Raw genomic sequence first — 27,539 nt, 5'->3', positions numbered from 1 at the left:
CTAAAAATTAAAAATAATATTTGCTTATTATGGATGCACTGTAATCCATATATAGAAAATTCAGTCCTTCTAGGCTTTTCTTTTTAATGTGCGACCCCCCTCATATGCGTGCTGATTTCTGTTCGTTTTAATGTTTAATGTTGCTCCTTACTTTCAGTTGAAAAAACTTGTTTTTATAAATATAATTTTAATTGTCTTTGTGAGTAGTAGAATTCTTTTGTGTATGCCCGCAACATCTGTGATTTGCTAACTTTAGATATGATACTTTTTTAAATCGCTATTTAAAGAAGAAATGGACTATAAATTTGCTGTGCTAAAGGTAATGCTAGTATTTATTTTTCAAGTTGGGAGCTGTGGGTTCTGGGCGCTGGGCGCTAAAGTATTAATGAAGTTGGGTTCTTTGGGCGCTGGGCTTTAAAGTATCGTTGGTGGTGCTAACCATAACCCAGGTAGCCTAGATGCTTTGACATAGACTATAGCATATTTGTAAATTGTACCTGAGAGGCTTTTGATATTCTTGACAAATAGCCTAGTTGAGAAAGATAGGCTAAATGACACTGAAGAATGAAGTAAAGGTCTTAGCAATCCTCTGGGAGTATTTTGATAAATTTATAGGCCTACTTTTTCATACAGTTTTGCCAGGAAAAATTGATCACATTACTTAATGTTGTTTTCTTGCTCCTTTCCAATATAGCAACTAGCCTAGTTCCATTTTGAGTCATTGACAGGGACCACAACAACACATTAGCCTATAGGCTTGTTTTTAGGGTAAATTTGCAGCCTTGAGTAGTTAATAGCATAATTTATATTTTCCTTATTCTTAATATTGTTAAATTTTAGTATGAAAATGAGTCTTTTGTAGTTTTGCTGTGAAGTCATTTTCAATGGGTATTAGGCTCTTTTTAAAAATTCCTTTAAACTTGTAAAATTATACTTTAGCCATGGGTGTAGGCAGCATATTGTCTGGGGGGAGGGCAGTTGATAGTGTGATGGAGTTTCATCAACTGCTTTTTCCAAACCATCTGCTTTTTCAGCCATATCTAATGTAAATTTGAAGAGTTCGGGGGGGGGCAGCTGCCACCTCCCCTGTGCCCATGACTAGGCCTAGCTACTTTTGGCTATCTTGGAAAAGGGTTAGGTTAGGAAAATAAAACTTTCACTGGGATGGGGCTACAGGCTAAAATGTGTCCCAGGATGGTATTTTGAACCTTCCTCAACTCTTTCTCCCTCTAGAGGGTCCTGACCTTTCATGACCTTTAAAAATCTGTGTTATCAAAGTGAAACCTTGTAAAATAGATCTTCTGCTTAAATGAAGTGCAACAAAATTGTTTTTAGCTTCACAACTTTGCTTGGTAAAATTCTACTTTAGCTACTTTTGACTATCTTGGAAAGGGGTTAGGTTAAGAAAATGAAACTTTCAGGGATGGTTCTACAGGCTAAAGTATGTCCCGGGAAGATATTTTGAAGTACCCACCTCCACTCCTTCTCCCTCTAGAGGGTCCTGACCTTTGATGACCTTTAAAAATATGTGAGTTATAAAAGTGAAACCTTGCAAGATAGATCTTCTGCTTAAATGAAGTACAACAAAAATTTTTTCAGCTTCACAACTTTGCTCAATCCTAATTTATATGGTTTTAAAGATATGCAAATACATTTCCTAAATTTTTGAAATAAACTATTTATATGGCTTAAAATTCTGCTCAAATAACTGAAATTGCATTTTCAGAGCTAAAGCCAGGGAAAAAGAAACTGATAACTGAAAATTAATGTAAAATGTTGTTTTGTCAAAATTTCAATGGGTATAGACCTGTCATGTAGGCAAAATTTTAGGATCCTCTAGAGGGAGAAGGAGTGGAGGTAGGTACTTCAAAATACCTTCCCGGGACATACTTGAGACTGTAGACCCATCCCTGAAAGTTTCATTTTCCTAACCTAACCCATTCCAAGATAGCCAAAAGTACTTAAAGTAGAATTTTACCCTTTGCTTAATACCAATTTATATGGTTTTAAAGATATGCAAATAAATTTCCAAAATTTTGAAAAAAAAACATTTATATGGCTTAAAATTCTACTCAAATAACACAAATTGCATTTTCAGAACTAAAGCTAGAGAAAAAGAAACTGATAACTGAAAATTAAGGTAAAATGTTATTTTGTCTAAATTTTAATAGGTATAGGGCCTAGACCTGTCATGTAGGCAAATTTCAGGACCCATTAGAGAGAGAAGGAGCAGAGGTAGGTACTTCAAAATACCTTCCCATGACATACTTTAGCCTGTAGACATCCCTGAAAATTTCATTTTCCTAACCAAACTGCTTACCAAGATAGCCAAAAGTAGCTAAAGTATACTTTTACCAAACTTGTTTTTGAAATAAAAGTGGTTCTGTGTAGTAAATGCTTGCAAGGGCAGCCAAAAATATCCAAATTACTGTCTAGGTGCTATTTGAACAAATGACAAATAACAGAATAAATGTGTTTATTCCCTTCAAATATTCATTCTAAAAAATTGGATGTGTTTTTTGGGTTCAAAGTTTGGGAGTGGGGTATTAGTATTTGTCTGAGCTGGTCAGATCACCACAGCAAACATTTGGACAGATATTTCATGACAGGGGTTGGGGCTGATGACATCTGAATTTATGGTTAGTTTGATGCAACAGCTTTGAAGTCATCCCATGCCAGATGGTTTTCACTACCTGTTGGTTGATAATAAGGGTCACTTAGCTGGGCTGGATCAAAAGAAATCATTTTGCCATCACTAGAAGTAGATGGTCTTGATGGCAGTCCAGAGGTGGCTGTTTCAATTTTTCTATTCTGAATGTTTGTAGGATGAGGGGCATGAGAAGGAGAAATAGCTGTATCACTCCAGGGAATAGCCTGATTCCCATCCATTAAGAAGTCAGGTGGATCTAGTTTTGGGCATCAGTCACAGACACTCAAAGAATCTAAAAGGCACTAAACCTTTTAAATAATTAAAAAAAAATACTTGATGAAAGGCTGATGCTTTAGGTGTTCCTCCAAAAGCAATAATATTTCTAATAAATATATAAACTGCTTGAATCTGTTTAGATCCGGGTTGCTGTTTTGCAAATGATCAGTGAGACATGTTTTATACCAACTAAAATGAAGTTGTTGCATTTTGGAGAAGAGGAGCATATTTAGCAGACTGTATAATCAAGTTTGGTTATGGATGATTTTGTTTTATTTGATTCTATTGTTTATTTAGGAATGCCTATTGGGTCAAGTATGGCTTTTACATATGCCCTACAGATAAATCTTTAGGAGAAAAGGGTAGAAAAATGTATGGCAATCTATCACCAACAAAAAAAGAAATATAACTGGCTGATGTGAGCCCAGCTGTACAATGTTTTGTTTATACCCTATTTTTTTAGCTATGTGTCCATTTTCGAATATTTTTTCTGAAAGTGATTAATGACAGTTGTGTTCAAATTAGTATTAATATGCAAAATTTCAACTGAATTTACAACCATGGCCAGTGAATGTATTGGTGTTGAGTCAGTTTGGCATTGTTGACCCCATTGTGGCTTTCATGAAGTGGCAGACAGAATTCTTCTAGTCAGTATGCTGATGATTTAAGCATCCTAGAGGAAAGTGTGAGCAAAATGATTAAATTGTTAGAAGATTTGTGAGTTCTGGGTGCTGGATTAGGTTTGGAAATTAATTTTCAGGATACGAAGTTGCTATGGCTAAGAATAAGGGAAGGTGAAAGGTGACGCTGCATAATGAAAAGATTGATCAAGTGGGCAGCTTCATTTACCTTGGTAATATTATTGGTAAAGATGGTGGAAGCAGTGAAGATGTTAAAAGTAGAATAGTCAGGGCTCAGGTGTTTTTTCACAATTAAAAAAGGTTTAGAAGAATAGGAAGATATGTCTGCAAGCCAAGATTAGAATATTAGAAGCTACAGTGATGACAATAGTTGAATATGGCTCTGAAGCATGGGCACTTTGAAAAGTGCTAGATGTTTTCCAGAGAAATTGCTTAAGGATTGTTCTGGGTACTTGGCTGACTGACCATATTTCAAACAATAGGCTGTACAAAAAATGTGGTTCAATACCACTCTCTAGGGCTATAATGAAAGAAAGGTTGAGATGGCTAGAGCATGTTGTGCAGATGAAGGATGACAGATTGCCAAAGATTGTTCTTTTTAACCAACCGTCTAGGGCTAAACGGAAAGAAGGTTGTCCTCGTCTGGAGTGGGAGGATGTCATAAAGAAAGATTTAAAGGAAATGGGAACTTTGTGGGAGGGTGTAAAAAGAGAGGCTTCGAATAGATTGGGATGGAGGAGGAGCATGCATAGCTGTGTTGGCTTAAGGTGGCTTGGTGAGTTGTTAGTAGTAGTAGTTGAGTCAAGTAGCATTGGCATTATGATATGTTCTTAAGTGTCAGTTTTTGTTTATGTAGTACCTAAGTTTGGTTCATTCCTGTTTATTTATTTACTCCATTTGTGGTCTTGTTTGGTTATTCAAATGTACATTATTTCTCAATACCATTTGTTGAAGAAACAGAGAGCAATAGTATTAGTATCCTCAACCAATTTCAGGCTCTCCATTATCTCACAGAAAAACATGATAAGTGCAATTTCTGTTCTTTTAAAACTATGGCTACTTCAGTCAAATTGTGCATCAATTAACACAATTAAGCAGTTGGACCTATCTGATTATGTTACCCTTGCCCGAGGGCAGTAGCTGACAAACTCAACTTTAGATGCATGGTAATTTAACCATTGGACTGTTTTGAAGAAAATATTTGCCCCAAAATTTTGATCAGATATCTTTTGGGAAAAGAGCATGGGAAAGGGACTGATGACCTTCCAATCACCATTATCTCTTAGGAAGGGTACTTCAACTTTCCAATGGCACAAACACTCTTCAAACTTTGTTCAACGACTCCTTCTATATCAAGTAACTCTGAAAAAAAAGATAAACAAGAATATGTTGAAGCCTAGTGACTCTTTAGTGTAGGGAACCGTATATGGTTGCCTCTGATAAAACCAATCTATTCTTCTCAAGAATTTGTATTATATCCAGCCTCCAAACTAGGGGCTCTAGGCCTCCTACTATCCTTAGAGGCATATACGTTAAACTATCTGACTATTTTGACCTACAAAATTTCCATCTAATGATGCACACTGAAAAAAAATGGAGTGTATAAGCTTTACATTTATTCTCTTTTTTTCAAATCCAGTTTGTGAGCTATTGCCTTATCTTACATGCCATTTTCTGTTCTTGTCCTATTCATAACTGTAATAATTTTTAAAACATTCCAGTGGTTTTCATTTTATTATCCATTGTAGTTCTTTTGTTCTCCTTGGTTTTCAATTTTTGTGTTTGTATTAACTTTTTGATTCCTATATTAATATCACTAGTTTTGTTTATTTTTTAGTTTTTAACTTAAGATAAGATATTTATTTTACGAAATCAACATCACAAGCCCCAAAGGCACAGATTCGTTTTTCAGAGTAAAAAATCTCATAGAAAATAACTAAAACTGGCAAATAATGCCAAATTGGAAACAAAAAAAGAAAATCAGAAAAAAAAAATCATCAATGGATAGTTTAACTGGAACTTGTTATGACTTGTGACTTTTTCTCTTATTCTGGACCAATATTCCTGGTTGACGTATTTTTTGACCCAGTATTCAATAAATGGTTCAAGAGGATTAAACTATGCTAGTTATCTGGTGTTTGTAGGCTGCTTAACAATTTTGAAATGAATTTTCGTTTTAAAATAAATCTTTGCCAGCACATCAGTAACATTTTGAAAATGACTTCATTCTTTTTAAACCCAAAGCAAAGTTGGGCAAATACACAACAGCTTAGAAACTAATGTGTGAAGTATTTACTCTTACCTTTACATATGAGGAAGGTCCTGCCTCCCTTCCCTACTGGCACCTATGAATATATGCCAGTTGGAAGTCGTGAGATTAAGGGGGCTTAGACTGGCTTGCTTGTAACAGGCCAACATATTGCCAAAATGCTCTAAAAACAGCCAAGTGACTTAAAAAAAAATGGTCTAATTGTACCAGCTAGCATTGAAATAGGTGAAAAATGTTTTAAACAGTAAATACTCTTTACTAGCATAAGATCTTTTCAAAAAATTCTTTTCCTTTTAACTTTTTCATTTGGAAGCTGCAAAATCTTTCAGAAACTTAAAATTAAAGATTGTCCCTGGGGCAAAAAGGAAATCAAACACATTTATAATACTTTGGACACAAGTTCCTCCCAGGCATACACACGTCAGTGACTAGCCTCCAATCTTCCCTCAAATGTGCTGCTGCGTAGATGTCCTCCCACTCTAGTATGAGACCATTTACAATAAGACTATTCTATTGAAGTTGTTTACTATGAAAATGAGAATGTCAATAAATTGGCCTTGAGTGTGGAATTTCTACACTTATTATGCTTTTATCTCCCAACTATTTTCTATGTTTTGTTCTCCTTCATCTCCTTTTGAAGACGATACCATATAATTAGGGTAAATACCATACCATGTAATTATTTTATATAGTACCATATGATAAATAATTGATTATTTAGATTCTGGAGATATCTAAATGCTTGGAACAGCCTAGAGAGACTGACTGTGTATCTGGCTCAATTGGCAAACTACGGAAACACCCATGCTGCTGGGTATTGCTGCTGTTAAGCAAGGTAATTGGTACTATGTGTGGTTGAGCCAATTTGCTACTTATTTGTGCTTCTTTTACTCAAAAGTAGGGGAATTATAACCATTCCTCAGTTGCTCCTGCTACTTTAACTTAGAGAATAAAATAAAACAAACTAGTCTTGATTCAGTCTCCCAAGTGAAAACATCTTTTTTGGATTTCTTGAACTTTAAAGCGTGCTCTCAACCAGGATTAATTCATTTGCTTTGAACTTGACCTAGTTTCTTGATGTTCATTAATTCACTGCTTGAACTTGAATTTAATTCAGTGACTTAGTTTGGAATAAATAACAGTCGACTTTTGGTGAATTGACCTGAACTTGACCTAGATTATTGATATTCATTCATTCACTGCTTGGGCTTGAATTTAATTCAGTGACTTAGTTTGAAATACTAATAATAATTCTTAATAGCGGATTCTAGAGTGCGTTCATATTATTAAATTTTACTAATACGCGAGCAGAAGAGGGAGTTTTTTGTCGCAAGGACCGTTGTACATGCCGGGAGAGGTGTCTCCCTTAAACTGTGAGGATCAGGTAGCAAGAGACTACGCTTCCCTCGCTTATTAGCTTAAATAGCTCTGTATTACGTCGTAGTTTATTGAACTGGCTCCTCCCCTCGGACTTTGATTTTGCATTACGGATTGTGACGTGGCTGTTGCGATGGGGAGTAATGAGAAATTGGTTTGGAATGCGTTACTGAATTATGCTTTCCGTGCGATAAAAGCTGGTAATCGCTCGGAGGATATTGCGAAAAAAGCAGTCGAGTTTTTCTCAGAGGAAGCAATTGCAATGGCGAAGGAGTTATTGTGGCCCCTAGCAGGAATTACCACACGTGTTACTGCGCGATCGAAGAACACCGATGATATCCTGGACATATTAAAAGTATTTCGGGTTTGTGAAGATAAAAATATCTCGTTGCCGCGGTTTGTGATTTTCGAACCTGATGAAGTTCCGATAATCCCGGGAGAAGTGACGGCTACCCTAACCCGGAAAGTAAACGAATTGTGTGCTAAGTTCGATAGTTACGTGGATTCTAATCCCTCTCCTTCTGTCTCTGCTATGCCTGCGGCAGAAACCAACACGATCATGTCGAAACTGTCATATGCGGTTGTTTTGAAGAATCCCCCGAAAGATCTTTCGAACCCTAGCGCTCGGAAATCCTATTTGGACAGAGTATGTGGTGATACTAGTTCGAACATTGTGGAGCTGAAACCTAGGAAATCTGAATGGAGAGTAGTCTTGAACAACAAGAATGCTGCCGAGTCCCTGGCTGAGGCAGTGGGTAAAAGTGACTCAACTATAAGTGTTAAAGTAAAAACTCCCGCTTTCTTCGGAATAATCCGCCACGTTCCCACTGAAACTTCAGATGACGAACTGCGCTCAGTTGTACCGAACTGTGTTAAGGCCGTACAAATTGGTAGTACTCGGTCATTCAAATTACAGTTTGAAAGCAAAGCTCATCTCTTTATCGCAATGAACTCTCCGCCCATTTTTGGTTACGAGCGACTACCCATTACAGAATTTAAATTCTTACCGATGCAGTGCTACAACTGTCAGTCCTACGGACATGCAGCAAAATCTTGTGTAGATCCCCCGAAATGTTCAAAGTGCGGTGGAGATCATTCCAGCTCTCGGGACAATCCATGCCAAAATGCCCCCAAATGCGCTCTGTGTGGTTCTTCTCGACACCCGTGCTACAGCTTCCAATGTCCAGTAGCTCAGAAGCTAATTTCTAAACAATGATCGGTGATTCTATACGGGTTGTTTCATGGAACTTAAATGGTGGAGTGGTTGATAAAATGCCACTGTTAGAAGGATTGTTATGTTATAATGATGTACTCTGTGTGCAGGAACACTTCCTCTCGAATCAAGCCGTTAGTCTGCTTGAGCTAAACGATGGCGTCAAAGTATTTGCTACTCCTGCAAAGTCATCGGGCAGGGGAAGGCCGTCCGGTGGAATCGCCATTCTTGTTAGCAGCAGGTTAAATCCCATTCTTTATAAATCTTCAGACTTTTTTGTTGCTGTTAAGGTGCACAAAACTGTTATCCACTCTGTGTACATGCCAACAGACTACAGAGACAGTAAATCAGAAAAAAAATTTAGTGAAGCCTGCAGTAAGCTATCGAGTTCGGTGGGCAGCTGTTCTAGCCAGGGCCTTGTATGTATAGTCGCTGGTGACGTGAACTGTGACTTGACTGATGAGTCTAACGCTCGAGCACAGATCCTCCTATCTTCCTGTGACGGTCTTCGTCTTGCTAATAATGATCTGTGTTTTACTTATATCCATAACTCAGGCTCGACTTCATCTCTCGACTTCATGTTAAGTTCCATCCAATCTCCAGCTTGCGGCAATTCGCACGTAGATCTGAGCGTAAGCGCGTCTGATCACTTTCCAATTATAAACACTTTTCGAGTAATTCCTGCCTCTCCTAACCCCCCAACTAATGAAAAGAAGTGGAAAATCAAAACTAATTGGAGTAAAATTGACCTGGCTACTTATCATTACGTATTGGATGAGATTCTCACAAAGATTAAAGTGCCGTTCCAATTACTACAGCAGAGTGTATGTATTCAAGATGAAGAGAAACAGCTGCTACTAAACATCTACTGTAGTGAAATATCTCACGCAATGTTATCTGCCGAGGCCGCTGCGGTCCCCATTCGTAAAGTCCGAGTGGGAACGGAAATTCCAAAGTGGTCCGAAAACCCTGCTCTAAGTGAAGCATGTGGTCGTGCAAAATTTTGGCTTAGGCTCTGGAACGAGTGTGGTCGTCCGAAATCAGGTGTTGTAAATGAAGTTCGGCTGTTCAGCAAACGCAGATTTGCTAAGATTTTGTCCAAGCATAAATGTGAAGTGATCGATCAACATAGTCAATTGATAAGTAATGATCCAAATGCTGTGTGGAGATTTCTTAAACGTAAGGGTGATCAGAATAGTGTCGAACCTGTGATCTCTGAGCAAGATTGGGTGTCCCACTTTACTTCTGAGTTCTCTCCACCCGAACAAGATCTTGAAGATAAATATGAAGTCGAACTTGATAAGTTCATGGAATTGCCTAGTTCTGGTGTTGGCTACATAGTAACTATTCCTAATCTGATTCGTGCAATTTCAAAATTAAAAAAGAAACAATCGAAAGGTGTCGACAAGTTGTGTGGGTTGCATCTTGTACATGGTACTGCTGGTCTCCTGAGTCATTTAGAGCTTCTATTCCAAATTATCTTTAATTCTGGTCTCGTTCCCGACGTTTTTGGTACTGGAGTAATTACACCTATTTTGAAAAAAGGGAAAAATCCGTTTGAATGCGTATCTTACCGCCCTATAACTATTTCGCCGGTTTTATGTAAGCTTATGGAATTGCTAGTTATAGATCATATTGCTTTTCAATGTTCTACCCCCGATAATCAGTTCGGATTTAAAAAAGGTGTTGGTCGCGAGCAAGTCCATTATATTCTTGCTAATATATTAATAGAAGCTGATGAACTGAATGAATCCCTTATTCTAGCGAGTCACGATGTTAGACGTGCTTTTGATTCTGGGATACATCCCCAGTTATTAGTGTCTGCTCATAAACGTGGTGTGGACCGATCGGTTATTTTGCCTTTTCGGGATATGTATAAGAAGCTTCGAGTCCAAGTTAAAGTCCCGTCTCCTAACGGGCCGATTGTATTACCAAAAGCTATTCCGGTTAGAAAGGGCATTAGGCAGGGTGCAATTTCGTCACCCCGGTTGTATAATAATAGTGTTCTCGAGGCCCAAAAGTTAGTGCAAATGAGCTGCATTTTCCGAGGTTTGGATGTAACATTACTTAATTACGCAGATGATATTTTTAATTTAAGTAGATGTTTGTCTCGTATTGATGAAAATTTTCAGATTCTAGATGATGCTTATAGAGAGATAGGCCTATCTTTTAATGCAAGTAAAAGCGAGATTGTTGCTTTCAATAGGAGAAATGCAGATTGTATAGATCTTGCTGTCAAATTTGGTGCTCAAGAGGTTCCACTGTCTGACTCCATAATGTACTTAGGAATGCCTATAGGTCATAACATGGCATCTACACGTGCTCGCCAAATAAGTAATTTCGCAGAAAAGGCACGTAAGGCTTACGGGGCGCTATCTTCAACTAACGCGAAATATAATCGACAAATTCGAGCTAGGCTATATAATGCACTGGTGATCCCACACTTTCTGGCTTTATCACCGTTTTGGCATATATTTAGTGTTAGTGATAAAAGAAACCTTCGATCACTTTTTTACAAATATGCAAAATTTCTTTTAAATACCCCACCGTGGGTTAAAAATTCCAAGATGTCTGCAAGGTTCGGTATCACAGATCCGATTGCTGCTGTGACGAAACGTCGTTCTGAATTTTTGGGGTCGCTTGGGCCTAGTAGTCTGGCAATTGCAATTCGTCCTTAGTGAGTTTTTGTAATAATGTCTTTATTTATTGGCGGTGTATCGTAACGTTTGTTTTTGTTTTTGCAGTTAAGTGTTTTTTTTTGTTTTTTTCTTCTTTATACTCCATTCGTGCCATTTGTGGTTTTGTATCGAGTGGGTGAATAAAATTATCTATCTATCTATAAAACATTACTGTTATTAATAAAAACAAAATCTTTGCAAAGAAATTTTCCAAAGTTAAATCTTGCTAATCAAGTTCTTTATGCGATTTGATTAACCATTAACCTTAAAATAAGTATTTAACCCAGTTTTTTCAACCTAGAGTTTTAAAGAGCTTTATTTTTTATAACTTTAACATGAAGATTGGGCTGTTGAGAAAAGGTAGAAATTTTAGAAGCAAATAAAAAGAGGATACATGTCTGAAAGTATGTCTAACACCTCAGCTTTTATCAAACCTTTTCTATCTCGTCATTACCAAGCTTGTGTTTAAGAACAGTCACATCTTCCCCAAGCTCTCTCACTTTTTATTTTGAAGAATCAAGGTATTATTGATACTAATTATACTTTTGATAACGCATATGCTGCGTTTTACTATAAATTTTCTCTATATGAGAGAGAGGTGGGGTTTAAAATCCCTCCCATGCAAGAATAGTTTGTTTTAGTTTAAAGACATTCTGTAACTTACTTATACAAATACTCCTAATAACATACTTTTTTATATAAAAAAATACCTATTTTAAGGTATTACATTGAAAATAAAATTACTCCTTTTTCAAATAAAATAAACAATAGTGACAGACTTATTTTCCCTGGCTCTTTACATATGGTTTCTGTAATTATAGATTGGATATCTTAGGATTTTGATTTACAAACCTTTTAGCTGTGGCACAGTATTTACTGTACTTAATAAGGGCATTAAAGATCGCCATTGCCATTCAAATAAATTTTCTCCCTACACTTCAAACGTGTAGTTTTCACACAATCGTCCCGAAAAAATTTGAAAATGCAGAAATTTTGAAAATGCACGTTAAGATTGTGCATGCTATTTGCTTAGGTTTGCTCTTTACTTGGTTTTGTGAAAACGTGTAGTTTTCACACAATCGTCCCAAAAAAATTTGAAAATGCAGAAATTTTGAAAATGCACATTAAGATTGTGCATGCTATTTGCTGAGGTTTGCTCTTTACTTGGTTTCAGCTATAGGTCAAATTATAAAATGTAAAAGAGGATATATCATCTAGTTCGCTCTTTACTTGGTTTCAGCTATAGGTCCAATTATGAAATGGAAAAGAGGATACATCATCTAAGCCGTTTATCAGATGAAAAAGGAGTCTATAAAAGAAGTCTAGCTCCTTAAAAGAGATTTCAGTTCTAAATTAAACATAACAAATATACTGGGAGCAAAAGCTAATAAATCGTTATGAAAAGAGACAATCAATGACAAGATACAAATGATTGTCTCATTGTTAAAGGGGGAAGGGGAGGGACGGCAAGTCTCTAGGATATGATTTTTGACAATGATGATTTCAATTGTGTAGTTTTATTTCTATTTGATGTTAATTTTTTTTAGGCTCTTCTTAAAATTTTTAACAAATTAAATTCAATCCTTAAAAATCACTCTGCATCTAAATTTGACGAACTGTTATTGTTATTTCCAAAATTTGAACAACAAAACAGCTAAATTTTTCTCAGTATATAAGATATTTGCTCTAGTTACGACTGGTAAAAAGTAACAGTTTTGTTAAAAAAAACAATCCAGCATTACAGGGGATTGAAGAGTTACCTATTACCAAGTTACCCAGTACCCTGAAAAGTTACTCCTATTGCCAAATGAAAAAATTTTCTGCATTGGTATACCTAGAGATTACAAAATCAGCACTTACCTATAATTCCTGCATTAATCTGTTTTGCATCAATATATTGTATTAGCGAGTAATGGAAGACAGCTATTGCAATGATATTAAAAGGAAAAGGGAGTACTGTCAGATTGATACTTAAGTAATTTTGGGGTAAAGATTACTCTGAGGTAAAAAAAAAAGAACTTGATTTTTCCACCTTTTCTTCGACTATGTGATACAGTGGACGATGCTTAATAGTCTGAATAATTTGACCTGTAAAGGGACCTTAGGTCATATGACTGCAACTTTCCTTTAAAACTTTCAATAGCCAGTGAATTGATACTTTCATGTATCCACTGAACTTGAACTATCCACTATGAATTAGATTACATGTAAAAGTATAACTGACCTGTTTATTTATTTTTCAGTGAACTGCACTTTTTGTACCAGAAAATTGCAGTGCACTTTTTTATACTGGAAAAGAAACAGAAGACTTATCACTGTTTCAGGCCCTCTTTCGAAATTTCTAAGAAATATTTATATATACAAAAATAGAATAATAGGAAATATTGTTTTTGAAAAGCTTTGAATAATTTTTTTTTTTTTGTGGCAGATTTTTTTAAAAATAGTTTTGTTGTTGCCTACTGAGGCTTCTGGGAGAGGGATAAATCAAGGCGGAATGCAAACGACAAGTTCGTTTATAGCTGTCTTATTGTTAAATATTTTAATGTGAGATGACAATCTGGTATAATCTTCTGGTTAATATTTAAATCTACCGATCTTCGAAGTAAAGAAAGTCTAGAACCTGCCCAAGGAACCGGCTATGTAATATTCCGCCTCAGTGAATGGATGGATTTGAAACTAATGAGTCTAATGATATAAATATCTTTTCAGTTTGGTTTAAGTTAAAGCAACAGACTTGTCACAAGATTGATTGTTTCAATGGGAACACCTTTTTGGGACTACTATTTTTGTTATCTGACTGTTTTTCTCAAAACGCATATTTTAGTTTTCACCATCTACAAGAATCTGATATTCAAGACTGGAGATTGTAAACCTCGGCCTTAGGATTTCAAACCTTATAGATAGTAATGGGACAGTTTGTATAACAATGTTGCTCTTCCCATTCAGTGACAATTTGTTGGGTATTCTAGCTCTGTTTTAAAATTCCCGTAAGTTCATTTTCTTAATCAACTTTTGCTATTAACATAACCCACAATAATTTTCAACTTTCTTTCCACTCAATGATCGTCACCTGAGTGTTGAGTCACTAATCAGTATGAAGTACATATTTGTTTGATTGGAGTAATTTTTTTCTCTCTAAATTAGTCTTAAGCTTTCTGTTACTAGAGATAGTTGGCTCCTTACTAGGAAGCAGCTATGACTTCAACCTTCATGAAAATTTTTTTTTGACAGAACCTAAGATAGTTGGGCACTGTTCTTGTAATAATTGCTTTGTTTCCAAATCCATTGCTGTTTATCTTTTGTATATATTTACGAAGTGTCTAGATGCTAGGAAGATCAATTTACCTTTACTCCTCCACGAGTTGCTATATAAAAAATTTGTGGCATTTTAAATATTTGATTACTAATCAACTTGTTCTTTATTGAGTATTCTATTTAATTTTTACTCTAAATTTCGTAGAAACTGAAGACACATCTTCAAGTGAGGATGAAGATATTTTTGGAAGCACACATCCTACGCTATTAATGAAACATGAAGCCAAACTTTTTGCTGTTTCTTCTGGTATCTCTGGAGATTGTCAACATAATGCTGACCATGTTAAACTGGAGTCGAACATTGACGAGGACGAAGGTATGCTTCAGATATGTGGATATTCTGTATTTTTGTGCGTCCAAAATATGAAGGTGTATTTTAAACTTCCATTGAAATTAGGGTTGTGTGTGAGAGATAGGTCTTTATTGCATCTTAGTAGTTTCGAAAAAAATGTTTAGTAAATAATAATCCCAGATTGTTTTGATTATTAAAGCATAACATGTTGTAACCCAGTTAAACTCATTAATGATACAAACAAATTTAATTTAATTTTAAACTTTTTTCTGGCTTTTGGAACTCATTAGAAGTCTTTTACAGTTTTTAAAGTGTGGATTTAGCTATACATAATAAAAATAATATGTCTTTTATGGCATATATGCTTTAATAATATGCCACTGTAAAAACTCTGTAGTTTAATCATTCTCATCTAGAAACGCCTCAGTTTCACCTGATTTTAATGTAACATTGTATCCGAAAAAGTGGTTAATTTACATAGGGCTCAATCTTCAGGATTGACTTCAAAATCTTCTTATTCTTTATGTTCCCGAGGTTTGTAGATTCCAAAAAAGGATCCGTTCAGCTCTTTGAATTTCCTGGGGTATTTTCAATGACTATTGGATGGATCTGAACTATTTTCCAAAAATATCTGTAAGCTGATAACAATCAACATTATTCTAGTAATAATGGTGTCTTTTTAGTACCATAAAAAACGGAATTTTGATACCAATAGATACATCAGAAGAATCAGTTTATAATGCTGATTTCAAATATATAAGTTTTATCAAGTTTAACCTTGCCCATCAGAATTTACGCGCCTGAAAAAGGAAACATAGAACTTTAATGAAAATCACACCATCAGTTTCAGCGTATCTGAGAACCCAACTGTTCGGGTTTCAAGCTCTTCTGTGCAAAACTGTGGAATTTTGTATTTTTTGCCAGAAGAAAGATCATGGATGCGTGTTTATTTGTTTGTTTTATTTTTTATTTTCCCAGGGGTGATCATATCCATCTAGTAGTACTTGAACATCGTAAGAGGGCTCTTTGGAACGGAAATTAAAAGTTCTAGTGCCCCTTTTAAGTGACCAAAAAAATTGGAGGGTAACTTGGCCCCCTTCCACGCTCATTTTTTTCCCGATGTTACCCAATCAAAATTTTAAGATAGCCATTTTGTTCAACATAGTCGAAAATCTAATTAATATGTCTTTGAGGATGGCTTATTCCCCCCCCCCTGTTCCCGGGGGGAGGGCTGCAAGTTATAAAATTTGCCCATTGTTTACAAATAGTATTGGTTATTGGGAAGTATACAGCCGTTTTCATGTGGAATTTTTTTCTAGTGGGGTGTCGGGGTCAAAGTAGGGGCTACGGGGGAGGATCTTTCCATGGAGGATATTTCCTTGGGAGAAGGGACATTTCATTATTTAAAAAAACAATCAGAAAATAAGTAAAAAAACAAGGTTTTTTTCAACTGAAAGTAAGGAGCAAAGTTAAAACTTAAAACGAACAGAAATTATTACGTATATGAGGGGGTTCACCCCCTTGTCAATACCTTGCTCTTTATGCTAAAGTTTTTTTAGTACTTTCAAAAGAGCTATCTATTCTAATTAACCGGCATTTGTGATTCAGGGGTTTGTGATTTTAACAAAATTCGAACTTTAGCTTAAAGAGCAAGGTATTCACTAGGGAGCGAACTCCCTAATATACGTAATAAAGACATACGAATATAGAAATTCGTTACGTAAGCTAATTCGTAAGTTACGTCAGAACAAAATTTCGAGAAAGCCAATTAGCCAAAAAAAGGAAAATTAATAGGCGAATTTCGTTTTAATTATTCATGTACGGTGAGCCAAAATCAAAGCTGCATTAATTCAAAAACGTTCAGAAATTAACTAAAAAAGTAGTTTTTTTTAACTGAAAGTAAGGAGCGATATTAAAACTTAAAACGAACAGAAATTATTCCGTATATGAAAGGGGCTGTCCCCTCCTCAACGCCTCGCTCTTTACGCTAAAGTTTGACTCTGTCTCACAACTTTATTTTTTAAGACAATAAAAAACTTTTGCGTAAAGAGCGAGGCGTTGAGGAGGGGACAGCCCCTTTCATATGCGAAATAATTTCTTTTCGTTTTAAGTTTTAATGTCGCTCCTTACTTTCAGTTAAAAAAAACTTGTTTTTTTTAGTTAATTTGATTAAGAACCTTTGAAAGCTTGCCAAAATTTCCTATTCTTAATCAATCTGATTTGCTGTTAATACCTAATAAGTCAAATACTATAATAGCCTTTGAATGACACTGTTGGAATGCTAAACTATCTTGTGGAAAAGCAAGAAACTCCAAGCACTATTCCTTCTGCCCCACCTCATTGGCCTTCTGCTCCTCTAACTATCTTTTTCTGTCCCGGTTATTCTTATAAATTTACCAGAAGGGCTAAAATCAAGCTTGTAAGGCTACTACTTTTAAGAGAACGACTTGTTAGGCTATTAGTATTAAGATAAAAATTTCAAGAAGTATATGAATATACAGGTTTTCAAAAGGACATATCGACAATGTCATAGCAATGGCTAATTATATTAAGTTGAGTACTAATGCTACTTCTGTGCCCTCTATTACAACTATGTCTAAGGGTATGAAGGTAAAGTTTTCAGGGAATTTAGAAGGGGGGGGGGTAAACTGATGTACGATATGCCATGCGAATGAAGGTTGTAAAACGGTACATCAGCAAGATCTGAGAAACAGTAATGTGTAAAGCTAAATTTTTCAAGGTTTGTTTTGGGGGATATTGAACTAACCAAAAGAAAATATTTGCATCATAATGCTCCTGCTTCTACTCTTTCAACTACTGCTGCTATTATTATTACTGCTACTACTAAAGCTAAGGCTAATACTATAAATTCTACTGCTAATACTAACTACTTGTGCTACTACTACTACCACTGCTACTAAAACTAAGGGTATAAAGGCGAAAATTTTTTGCAATATTGCAACTGAATTAAACTAAATCGAAACACACTATACCACCATAGGTTGTCAAGTAGACGTATCAGCAACGATGTTTGAAAACAAACTATGATCATGTAGATTGTCAAAAGGGTTACAAATTCATATCTCAACTATATGAATGCAGGTATTATAAGGGCATTTTAGCAATTTTATAGCCAGCACTGCTCTTTCATTGCTAGAAATCGTTGAAATTTCAAACGAACTAATCCCATTATGCTTAAAAAAAACTAAATTTTGCTTTAAAATTAAATGAAAACGCACTGTATTTGTGCTGGTTCCCAATAAGACATCTCAGTGATATCCCAAGAACAACTGAGTGTGTTAAGTTTAAACTCTCTGGGTTACTTCTATTACTGTTTCTGTTCTTAAAATTTAACTAAATCACATGATTGTAAATGTATCCAGGCTGCTGAAGACCATGGAAAGTTTTTTTTTTGGGGGGGGGATGGTTTTAAGTTCTATTTTTCAGGTCAACTAGAGGAGGTATAAAAATAAAACAATACTATTTGTGTCAAGACTTTCAAAAGGGTGCATGTTGTTAAAAATTGTTGAAAAGGTTTCTCCAACATACAAATAGCAAGCTAAACTATAAATGCTTACAGAAAAAAAAGATTTAAACTAATATTTTCTTTTTCACGAAGAAAACTATGTCAATATAAAACGAACAAAAATTAATTTAAAAAACTTTCCGCAAAATAAGTTTTTCAGATTAAAGTAAAGAATTCCATTAAACCAGAAAGAGCAAAATAAAATAATTTACTATGCGAAAAACTATCACAAATCTGTATGAATAATTAAAGCAAATCCAAAACGAACAGTTATTACAATAAATAACCGAGTCAAAATCAAAACCAGCAAAAATTAACGTGAGTAAGGCCCACAACCCCTATGCCTTGTAAAGGCCAGAACATAATTTGCACTTACTAAAGAAAAAAAAAGAATGAATTTGCATTGTCATATAATATACATCTGCTGATATTTATTCTTTAGTCTTAATAATTTTTTATTTATTAAAGTTAAAGTGAAAACATTAAAAATGTGACATGTGCAACAAAGCAACTAGTGTTATTTTTACTAATGAGGTAATATGGTAACCTCACAAAAATTAAAGGGTAATTTGACAAATATAGACTAGGTTGGCAAAGATACGTTTCTGCATATTTTTGTAATTTTGTTTTGAAATCTGCTTTATATAACTGAGAAAGCACAAATTGGTAACAAATTTTGCCAGTAAGCCGGTTTTGGGACTCAAACACTAGGAAAAAAATACCATGTTTTCGATATATTTGTTAAGACTATCGGCTCTTTTTTAAATCCGATGTAGGAAAATATTCACATTTGTAATGTATCGAAAGGTGGTAAAATAAATTATATTAAAATCTATTCCGAGTAATAGCTTTGATATCCCTTTGATGGCTCCGATATCCTCCAATTCCTTGAATTTAACATGGATTATCCGAGTCCCCTCTGGTAGCACAAATGTAATATCGAGAAAGCCCCCAAAAGCATCAAGAAACTGTTCATTTTTCCTCCAAAAACTAATTGGTCCCACGCCTCTCAGAGTGCTTAACCCCTTTCAGGTGTTTCTTAATGTATTTATTAAACTTCTTTTATGCGGAGGGCCTGTCACATTCAAACTGGTGCAAAAAACTGCTGCATAGATTAGTGCAGAGACTTCAGTTCTTTTGAAAGAGCTGTCTTTATTTTCTAATGGAATTCCAATGAACAATATTCTAGTGCTTATCCAATGTTCTATTGCATATATTCTAATGAAATCCCAAATCACATATAGGTTCTTACATGTGGTATGCCATAAGTGAATAAATGAGCGAGATATCTAAAAAAGTATCTGCTTTGCTCCTTTTTTCGGGGGTGGGGCAGCGAGATTGGGACTGGGACTGGGCCCTGTATAACAGGAAAACAAAATTGTTTTGCTGATCTTTCTAGCATTGTTCATTAGCCTAACTATTATTGTACTAATTTTTAATTGTATTCCGAAATTGGGATGGGGGTTTAGTAATCGTCTTGATCCTCACCCTAGAGACAGCCGGTTTGGTAATGCAACGAGTCTTTAGTAGCATTAAAAGTAGATACAAAGTTATTTGAACAAAATTATGACAATCTTGTGTTACTCGAAGCAGGAGCGTAAATATGAGCCCAAGGCACCTCGAATACGGTGGGGCCGGGGATTTCAGTTCTTGAAAAATATTCCAAATCTATAACTGAAGGTGAATCAAAATGCCTTTTCACATTTTATAGTTTTATTGTTTTGTTACTTACAGTCCCGGTAAAACAGTTAATCAAAGTTCTGTCTTTTTTTAGCACTTTTATTTTAAATTATACATTTATATCATCTTTAGTTTCAAATATAGATCTATATCATCTATAAAATTCAAATTATATTATATTATATGAGGAGGTTGCTCCCTCTGCAGTACCTTGGTTTTTAGGCTAAAGTTGGACTTTTCGTTCCAATTATTTAAGAATGACTCCTGAAACACAAAGGTCAATTATTTAGAATAATAAGCTTTATAAAAGATGTAAAAAAATTCAGCCACCTTAAAACCCGAATAATGCATGTTGTAATTGAAACTCAGAGGTATGTAGATTAAACAGAAGTTGACTAAGGATGGCTACCTAGGGGACGCCTTTTCTAATAGAGTGTTCAAGTAAAAAGTCAAGCAAAATCAAATGAAGCAATTTGAGCAAGCAATCAAGCAAATTGAGACTTGATTCGTCTTTATGTTTTCTTTTACCTACAAGTATAGTTTATTTTGTTTGCCTTTTGACCACCGGAAACGCCTTTATTTAAAAAAAACTATTTCATTCATTTGTAACCAGAGGGATGAAGTCACACTTTTCTTATCTACCACATGTTACATATGATGTCCACCTTCGAAATATTTACTACATTAGTTCCAAGGCTGTATTTGCAACGTTGATTGTGACTAATGGTATTTAATTATATTTTTTTTGCTGACTCAATTTGATTAATTGTGCTCTTGAGTCGTGCTCCTTTCCTTACTTGAAATATACAAATGTCCTTTGTTGAATTTTGCATCAGCTCTGCCATTATTTTAACTGCACCCAGCTGGTTTCCAGATCCCACTCATCTGCGTACTCTGTGGTTGTTCATGACGGATTTTGGCATTATGTTCATTTTTTCTAAGCTTTCTTTCTTTTTTTTCTATTATTTGCTTCGAAAAAATAATTGGTTGACCATCAAAACCTAATTTTGAAGAACCTACATTAATTTATAAAAGTAGGGGGCCAACGTAGTTCATGAATATTACAGTACAACTTTGATTTTGTTTTTTTTTAGACAAGCCCACTATTAAATAAATTGATAAACAACCGAATTAACAACTAACAACTAATGGAACCAAACGGTTCCGAATTATTGAATAAAGAGATAAATAAAAATTTCGAACTGTTATAAGAATAGTGCCTCAAATTGACTTTTATAAAATAAATAAAAAGGTAATGTTTACGATAACTGTGTTAGGCTAAAAACGTTAAAAGCTGATTTTGTGTGCTAAATTGAAGAAGAAGTAAAAGAAAAAATACAAGTATTAGGAATTTTAGCGATTTTTTTATTAGTTCAGTTCTCTTTCTTGCAGCATCCTCTGGCAATGATATGAGCAAACAAGAATGTGGATTACCTAGTATGCCAGGTCTTTCAAGTTTATGTCTAAAAACAGAAACGAATTTGAAATGTCAAAATGAGATGCCAAGTCACATTTGTGCATTTGCTGAAAATTATGCGGGAAAAAAGGAGGCATCTCATACTGGAAAAAGACCTTTCGAAGGTGATATATGTAATAAACGATTTACTAAAAGTGTTAGTTTATCTCGTCATCAAAGAACTCATACTGGAAAAAAACCGTTTGAATGTGATGTATGTGAGAAAACATTCAAAAGAAAAGAGTATCTATTTATTCATCAGAGAACTCATACTGGAGAAAAACCATTTAAATGTGATATATGTGAGAAACGTTTTGTTTCAAATAGCAGTTTATCTGTTCATCAGAGAACTCATACAGGAGAAAAACTTTTCAAATGTGATGTATGTGAGAAACGTTTGGCTTCAAATGGCAGTTTATCTGTTCATAAAATAACTCATACTGGAGAAACACTTTTCAAATGTGATGTATGTGAGAAACGTTTTACTTCAAGTAGCGGTTTATCTTATCATCAGAGATCTCATACTAGAGAAAAACCTTTTAAATGTGATATATGTGAGAAAGGTTTTATTTCAAATGGCAGTTTATCTGTTCATCAAAGAACTCATACTGGAGAAAAACCTTTTGAATGTAATATTTGTAAGAAACGTTTTACTACAAGTTCCAATTTATTTAATCATAAAATAACTCATACTGGAGACAAACCTTTCAAATGTGATGTATGTGTGAAACGTTTTACTACAAGTGCTAGTTTATCTCGTCATCAGAGAACTCATACAAAAGGAAAAAGCTTTTGAATATGATATTTGTAAGAAACATTTTACTTCAAGTTCTGATTTTTCTTTTCTTCAAAGAACTCGTACGGGATAAAACCCTTTTGCATGTGATATTTGTAAGAAACTTTTTACTACAAGTGGAAATTTCTCCAATCATAAAAAAAAACACTGGAAAAAACCTTTCGAATGTGATCGATGCAGGAAATGTTTTATTTCAAGATCCGGCTTAGGTAATTATCAAACAATTCATATTGGTGGCAAATCTTTCGATTGTGATATGTATAACAAGTGCTCTGGTTAAAGTTATGATCTAAATCGTCATATAAGAGTGCATACAAGAGAAAAACCTTTCTAATATGATATATGTAAGACAGGTTTGTCCTTAATTTACGATTTATCTCGTCATCAAAGAATTGAATTTGACAGGATGTCCAAACACTCATGCCTATAAACTATGTTCTCTGAAGCATGAAGCATGAAGGCGGCCATTTAATTGAAAGAAATAGAAAGAAGCATGCAGCAGAAAATATATTGATCCAAATCAAGCAAGGGCTTAAATGGAGAACGCTTGCTTTCCTAAATAATAGTCCCTACTTTATTATAGATTTTCGGAAGTCTCTTCAGTGACGAAGAAAAGGTCGACATCTAAATAACAGGACAATATGAAACATGGGACTAAACTAATCTGTAGAAAAGTATTCAAATAACTTGCTGTGGAAGCATGAGTCTTGCTGTGGAAGCAAGACTTTTGGAGACTTGAATCTTCACCAGTAGACCCAGAAACCATGCTGATTCTCTTTTTGGTGGCGAAAAGCTTATTTTCGCCACCGAAAAGTTGTTGTTGGGTCCTACCAATGTAAAATGTCCCACATGAACTTAGCGATAAACTTCGAAAATTTTATAAAAACAGAATCTCTCTGTTTCTTTCAAAACTGAGCAAAAAGTTGAAGATTTTTTCAACTCAGGAAAAGACAAAACTGACCCTGTACTGGGTAGTGGTGTCTACAGAAACCCGTGTTCTTGTGGGAAATTTTACATTGGTAGGACTCATCAACAACTTGGTGAACGTTTGCATGAGCACAAAATTTCAATAGATAAGTCCCTGAGATTGGAAAATAAAAATGACAACTTTGATTCCACCTTGGCACTGCATATCTTTGAAAATCCTACATATTTGGTTCTTTTTGAGGAGGAAACTTTAATATCTACTTTAAATGGCCTACCGCAATCTTTTAAAGAGGTAATTGCGATAAAAAAATATATAAACAGAAATTTAGCTATAAATAGAGACACAGGAGATATTTCATTAAGCCCAATTTATAACAATTTAATATTAAAAGACTCAATCAATACTTTCGCCTAGTCTAATTTAAGAGAACCTATTTGCATATCTAATGAAAATCAAAATTATAGACCAGCTAAAGCTATTATTGCAAGGCAAAAAATCCTTGCTCAATCATCTTGGTAAATCTTTTTTCATTGATTCCTGCCTGGTTTTTATTCAGTGTCTGTTCTGATTTTGTCGGGTAAACTTCGAAAGGTTAGATTTCTTTTTGTTTAGCACTGAGGACGACTTGGCGGAAGTCTTTGTCGAAATATTTGCTTGTTTTCTTCGTCTTCGTGTTTTGCCACTGGCTGGCGAAATCCTCGTTTTCTCACCTTTTTTTATTTTATTTTTCATTTATTATTTCCTGACCTCTCTTAGTTTCATATGTACTGAACATAATCCCTTTTGGTACTTTCCCATTATCAGGGCCTCTGAAAAGTCAAGTTTGTTTAATGCTAATGAAACAAAATGAAATAGGATGAATATATAATAGTTTAGAAACAAATTTGGGCTATATATTTGCACATTAGCGGGAGGGGGAGCGTGGGGGCAAAGCATTGCATATATTAAACACGTAACCTAACCTAGGTGCCTCCACCTCCCCCGCCCCCTAAAATTCAAAAAACACAGTTTAATATCGTATATGCAATGCAAACCAAGCTATCATTGCCTAGTCTACAGCGGTTATCATGTCAAAAACGTGTTTTATCATTGCCTTCTCTATAGTAATTAAGCCAAGAGGCTCTGATAATGCGAAAGTACCTCTCTTTTTAAATTTTTAATCAGTGGTAAGAGAAGGAAGCATCTAAAAAGAGAAAGGGGGACTAGTTATTCTCCGATACCTCTTCATCATCCCATGGAATTTTCAACTTAATGCTCTCAGCCGTCCCTTCGATATTGATGATACGTCTTTATGACCTCCAACATGCACACAGTGTATTTTATTATGCTCAGAATCCCTCCCCAAAGCTGAAGGGACAATGTCGTCGACATAGTTATTCGATTTTTTGACTATTTTGAAGAAATTGTCTTTCAAAATTTGTATAAAATATTTTTGAAAGGATTGCAATTAAAAAAAAAACATGGAAGGAGGCTGGCGGGCCTCGAACCATTATTCATTATCCCCTTCAGCATATACTGAAAGTTTCATCTCAATACCTTCAGGGGTTCTTAAAATATTGCAGATTCTCTTGTAAACTGGTCGCAGATCCTAGATAAACTGGTTGCACTTAATGCCTTTTGATTTAGTATAACATACCCTTAAAATCCTCTAAGGTTTCACCTTAATGCCTTTAGCCTTTTCGAATACACCGAGAATCAAACATTTCCCCTTTCCTAATGATAAATCCTGCATATAAACAATGGGCAAATTTAATAATTTACAATTCTTGGCCCGGGGCTATGAGGCATAGCATTCCTGGAAGTATACCTATAAGGTCTTTTGACTAGTTTTGACGAAATGTTAATTCCAAGATTTCGATCAGTGTTTAGCAGAAATGGCAAATAAAAAGAGCAGGGGGGGGGGGGGGTCTGGTTCATCTAAAATTTTCTTCAACATCTTTTCAATATAGCTTGAAATGTTCAATTTAATGCCCTCAGTCGCTCTTTAGATATTGTTGAAATTCCCTTTTCCACAACCAGGAAGCGCATAGTGTTTTGATTGTCTTCGACATTCCTCTCAACATTCCCTTAAAATTTCGCTTTAATACCTTAAGCTATTTTAGAGACCCAGGATCAAACATGCCATTTTCCTTACTAAATATCCTTATATGTTAACAATGGGCAAAGGCATAACTTATAGCCCTTGCCTAGAGGCTGGGGGGAGATGGCAGTAAAAAATAAGCATTAGGCCTACAGTGCCAGCCATCTAGTTCTTTCGAACACCTTTCCTGTTTATCTTCTCCAGATTTCTACAGGTACCCATTTAGAGCTGGGTCGACTCTGGCTGAGCTTACAGAGTCACACCACTGACCCCCGTCCCAAACCAAATTACCGGCCACGCCAGGGATCAAACTGGTGCCCCTCGGAGAAAGGATTCCCAACACAGCGCGCCCACCACTTAGCAAGGACGGCTTCTGGGGGGAGATTTGCTACCCTGGAGGCATAGCTATTTGACTTTTAACAAAATGGCTATCTCAAAATTTTGATCTTATGCATTTGTGAAAGAAAGGTCGCGGGAGGGGTTAGTTGCCCTTTGATCACTTTTGACTCTTAAATTCTATAAATGGGAAAGCAGTATGGCCCAAGAAATTACTTGTCTTCATTGAAAAAAGCTTTTTGGTATTTTCATAATCCCAAATTGGATTGTTAAAAATTGCCTCAAAATTTTGAAAATTACACCCCCTCCATATTTTTTTGAATTTCCGCATCTGTAAGTTTCATTTGTAGAGGGACAATGCAGAGAAGAGCGTTATGCTTAGCCTTTGCTACATGTTACATTTCACCTTAGGTTTTGTTTAGCCTAGTTTGTTCATGTGTTAAGTGTGTAACAACAGTTAATCTAAAAGTATAAGCTATGTTTATCTTAAGTGTAGGTTGTGGCCTTGAGGTAAAAATAGAAATTTGGGCCAATAATCCTATATAGATATCAACATAAACAAGTAGGATATAAGTTTATTACGATGACTTACCGGTTACAAAGGTTCTAGAAGGCAAAAATGATAGTGCCCTTAATTGTACTGTCAAAAATCCTAAGGACAATGAATGAATACCAATGAATGATTCCAATAATAATACAAGAATTAATTATAACTTTCCTTACATTATTTTTCTACTAAATGTTTGTCTACCATACTATGTGTTAAATAAATAAAGTCAATTCTATAAAGATATGTTAGATAAAGTCAGTTCTAAATTTTTGGATTCTTCTGGTAAATTGTTTATCATCAAGTAAAGTAGGTCAGGTCCTGGGTCAAAAGGTTTAGTAACTATGCCTCCAGGGATAAATTTTCCCCCGAGGGTCCTGACCTCTGTCCTTATTGTCATTAGCCTTACGGATACAATGCGAATCAGATATTGTCTTTTTTCTTAATGATAAATCCTGTATATAAAACATTTACAAACGGTGTAGTTTAAAATTCTTGCCCTGAGGCTACGAGGCTTGTAATTTCTGGAAGTATAGATATAATACCTTTTTATTATTTTTAACAAAATGACACTACAACGTCTTCGGTCACTGTTTGACAGGGGAGGAGGCAACTAAAAGAGCAAAGGGGGGAGGGTCTGATTGACCTAAAATGTTTCTTCAACATCTCCTCAACATACCTTGAAATATTCAATTCCCTTTCGATAAACATCAAGCTCATATACTGTTTTGACTGTGTTCGACATACTTCTCAACATTTCCTGACAATTTTGCTTTAATGCCTTAAGCTTTTTTAGTGACACTTAATACCTTATATGTTAACAGTGAGCAGTTAGCATAACTTATAACCCCCATCCCTAACGCGGGGGGGGGGGGTATATATAAAACCTGGAATTATAGTTATTTGACATTCTCATGATGCTCATGATGATTAAAACATGCCAGCCGTCAGATAAATTTGGCCTTCTTCCCTTAATGAAAAGTTGACTTTTATGGTGGAAGAAATCCCCAATTTATTGGCAGAACAGAAACAAGGGAGTTTCAAAAAGAGGGGCTAATCCTCCGTGTTAATGCTGTCTCAAGAAAGCAACAAAAACAGTGACGAAGGCTGTACCACTTCTTTCTCACTAAGAAACAGAAAACTTCAAAAGAAGAAATAGAAAAGCACGTTTTGAGACTAATGTTTTACCATCAACTTGAAACTCGGTAGGATCTTAAATTAATTTAGTTAATGGTGTTAATTGTGTGACCATTCTTTCAAAACATTTTTATACGGATTAAAAATGTTGTTATCTACTGACCTAGTTTCTGGACATTTATTTATATTTTATAAAAATAGATTTGTGCTGGTTTCAATTGAAGTGTGCTAAGCCGTTTTTTACGTAACTCTAATTGACAAGCAAAAGAGGGGCAGTACCCCGTCGCAAGTGTTGTAGTACCTGCCGGGAGAGTATCCCTTAAACTTCGGGGATCAGGTGGA

The 27,539-nt window shown here is 35.2% G+C and overlaps 1 pseudogene across 1 annotated transcript; it reads left to right on the top strand.

Annotated features, from left to right (window-relative positions):
* Positions 1 to 362: 362 nt before the first annotated feature.
* Positions 363 to 26,325, top strand: LOC148945691 (uncharacterized; annotated as a pseudogene). The gene is made up of 4 exons (XR_016142517.1): positions 363 to 449; positions 6,558 to 6,671; positions 14,565 to 14,735; positions 21,310 to 26,325. The product of XR_016142517.1 is annotated as an uncharacterized LOC148945691 (transcript).
* Positions 26,326 to 27,539: the final 1,214 nt, after the last annotated feature.

Source organism: Artemia sp. Qi Xiang Cuo, chromosome 12, assembly GCF_049724085.1.
Source record: "Artemia sp. Qi Xiang Cuo chromosome 12, ASM4972408v1, whole genome shotgun sequence".
Lineage (NCBI taxonomy): Eukaryota > Metazoa > Arthropoda > Branchiopoda > Anostraca > Artemiidae > Artemia > Artemia sp. Qi Xiang Cuo.
The sequence above is the reverse complement of the archived record's forward strand: the minus strand, read 5'-3'. Positions and strand labels throughout refer to the sequence as shown.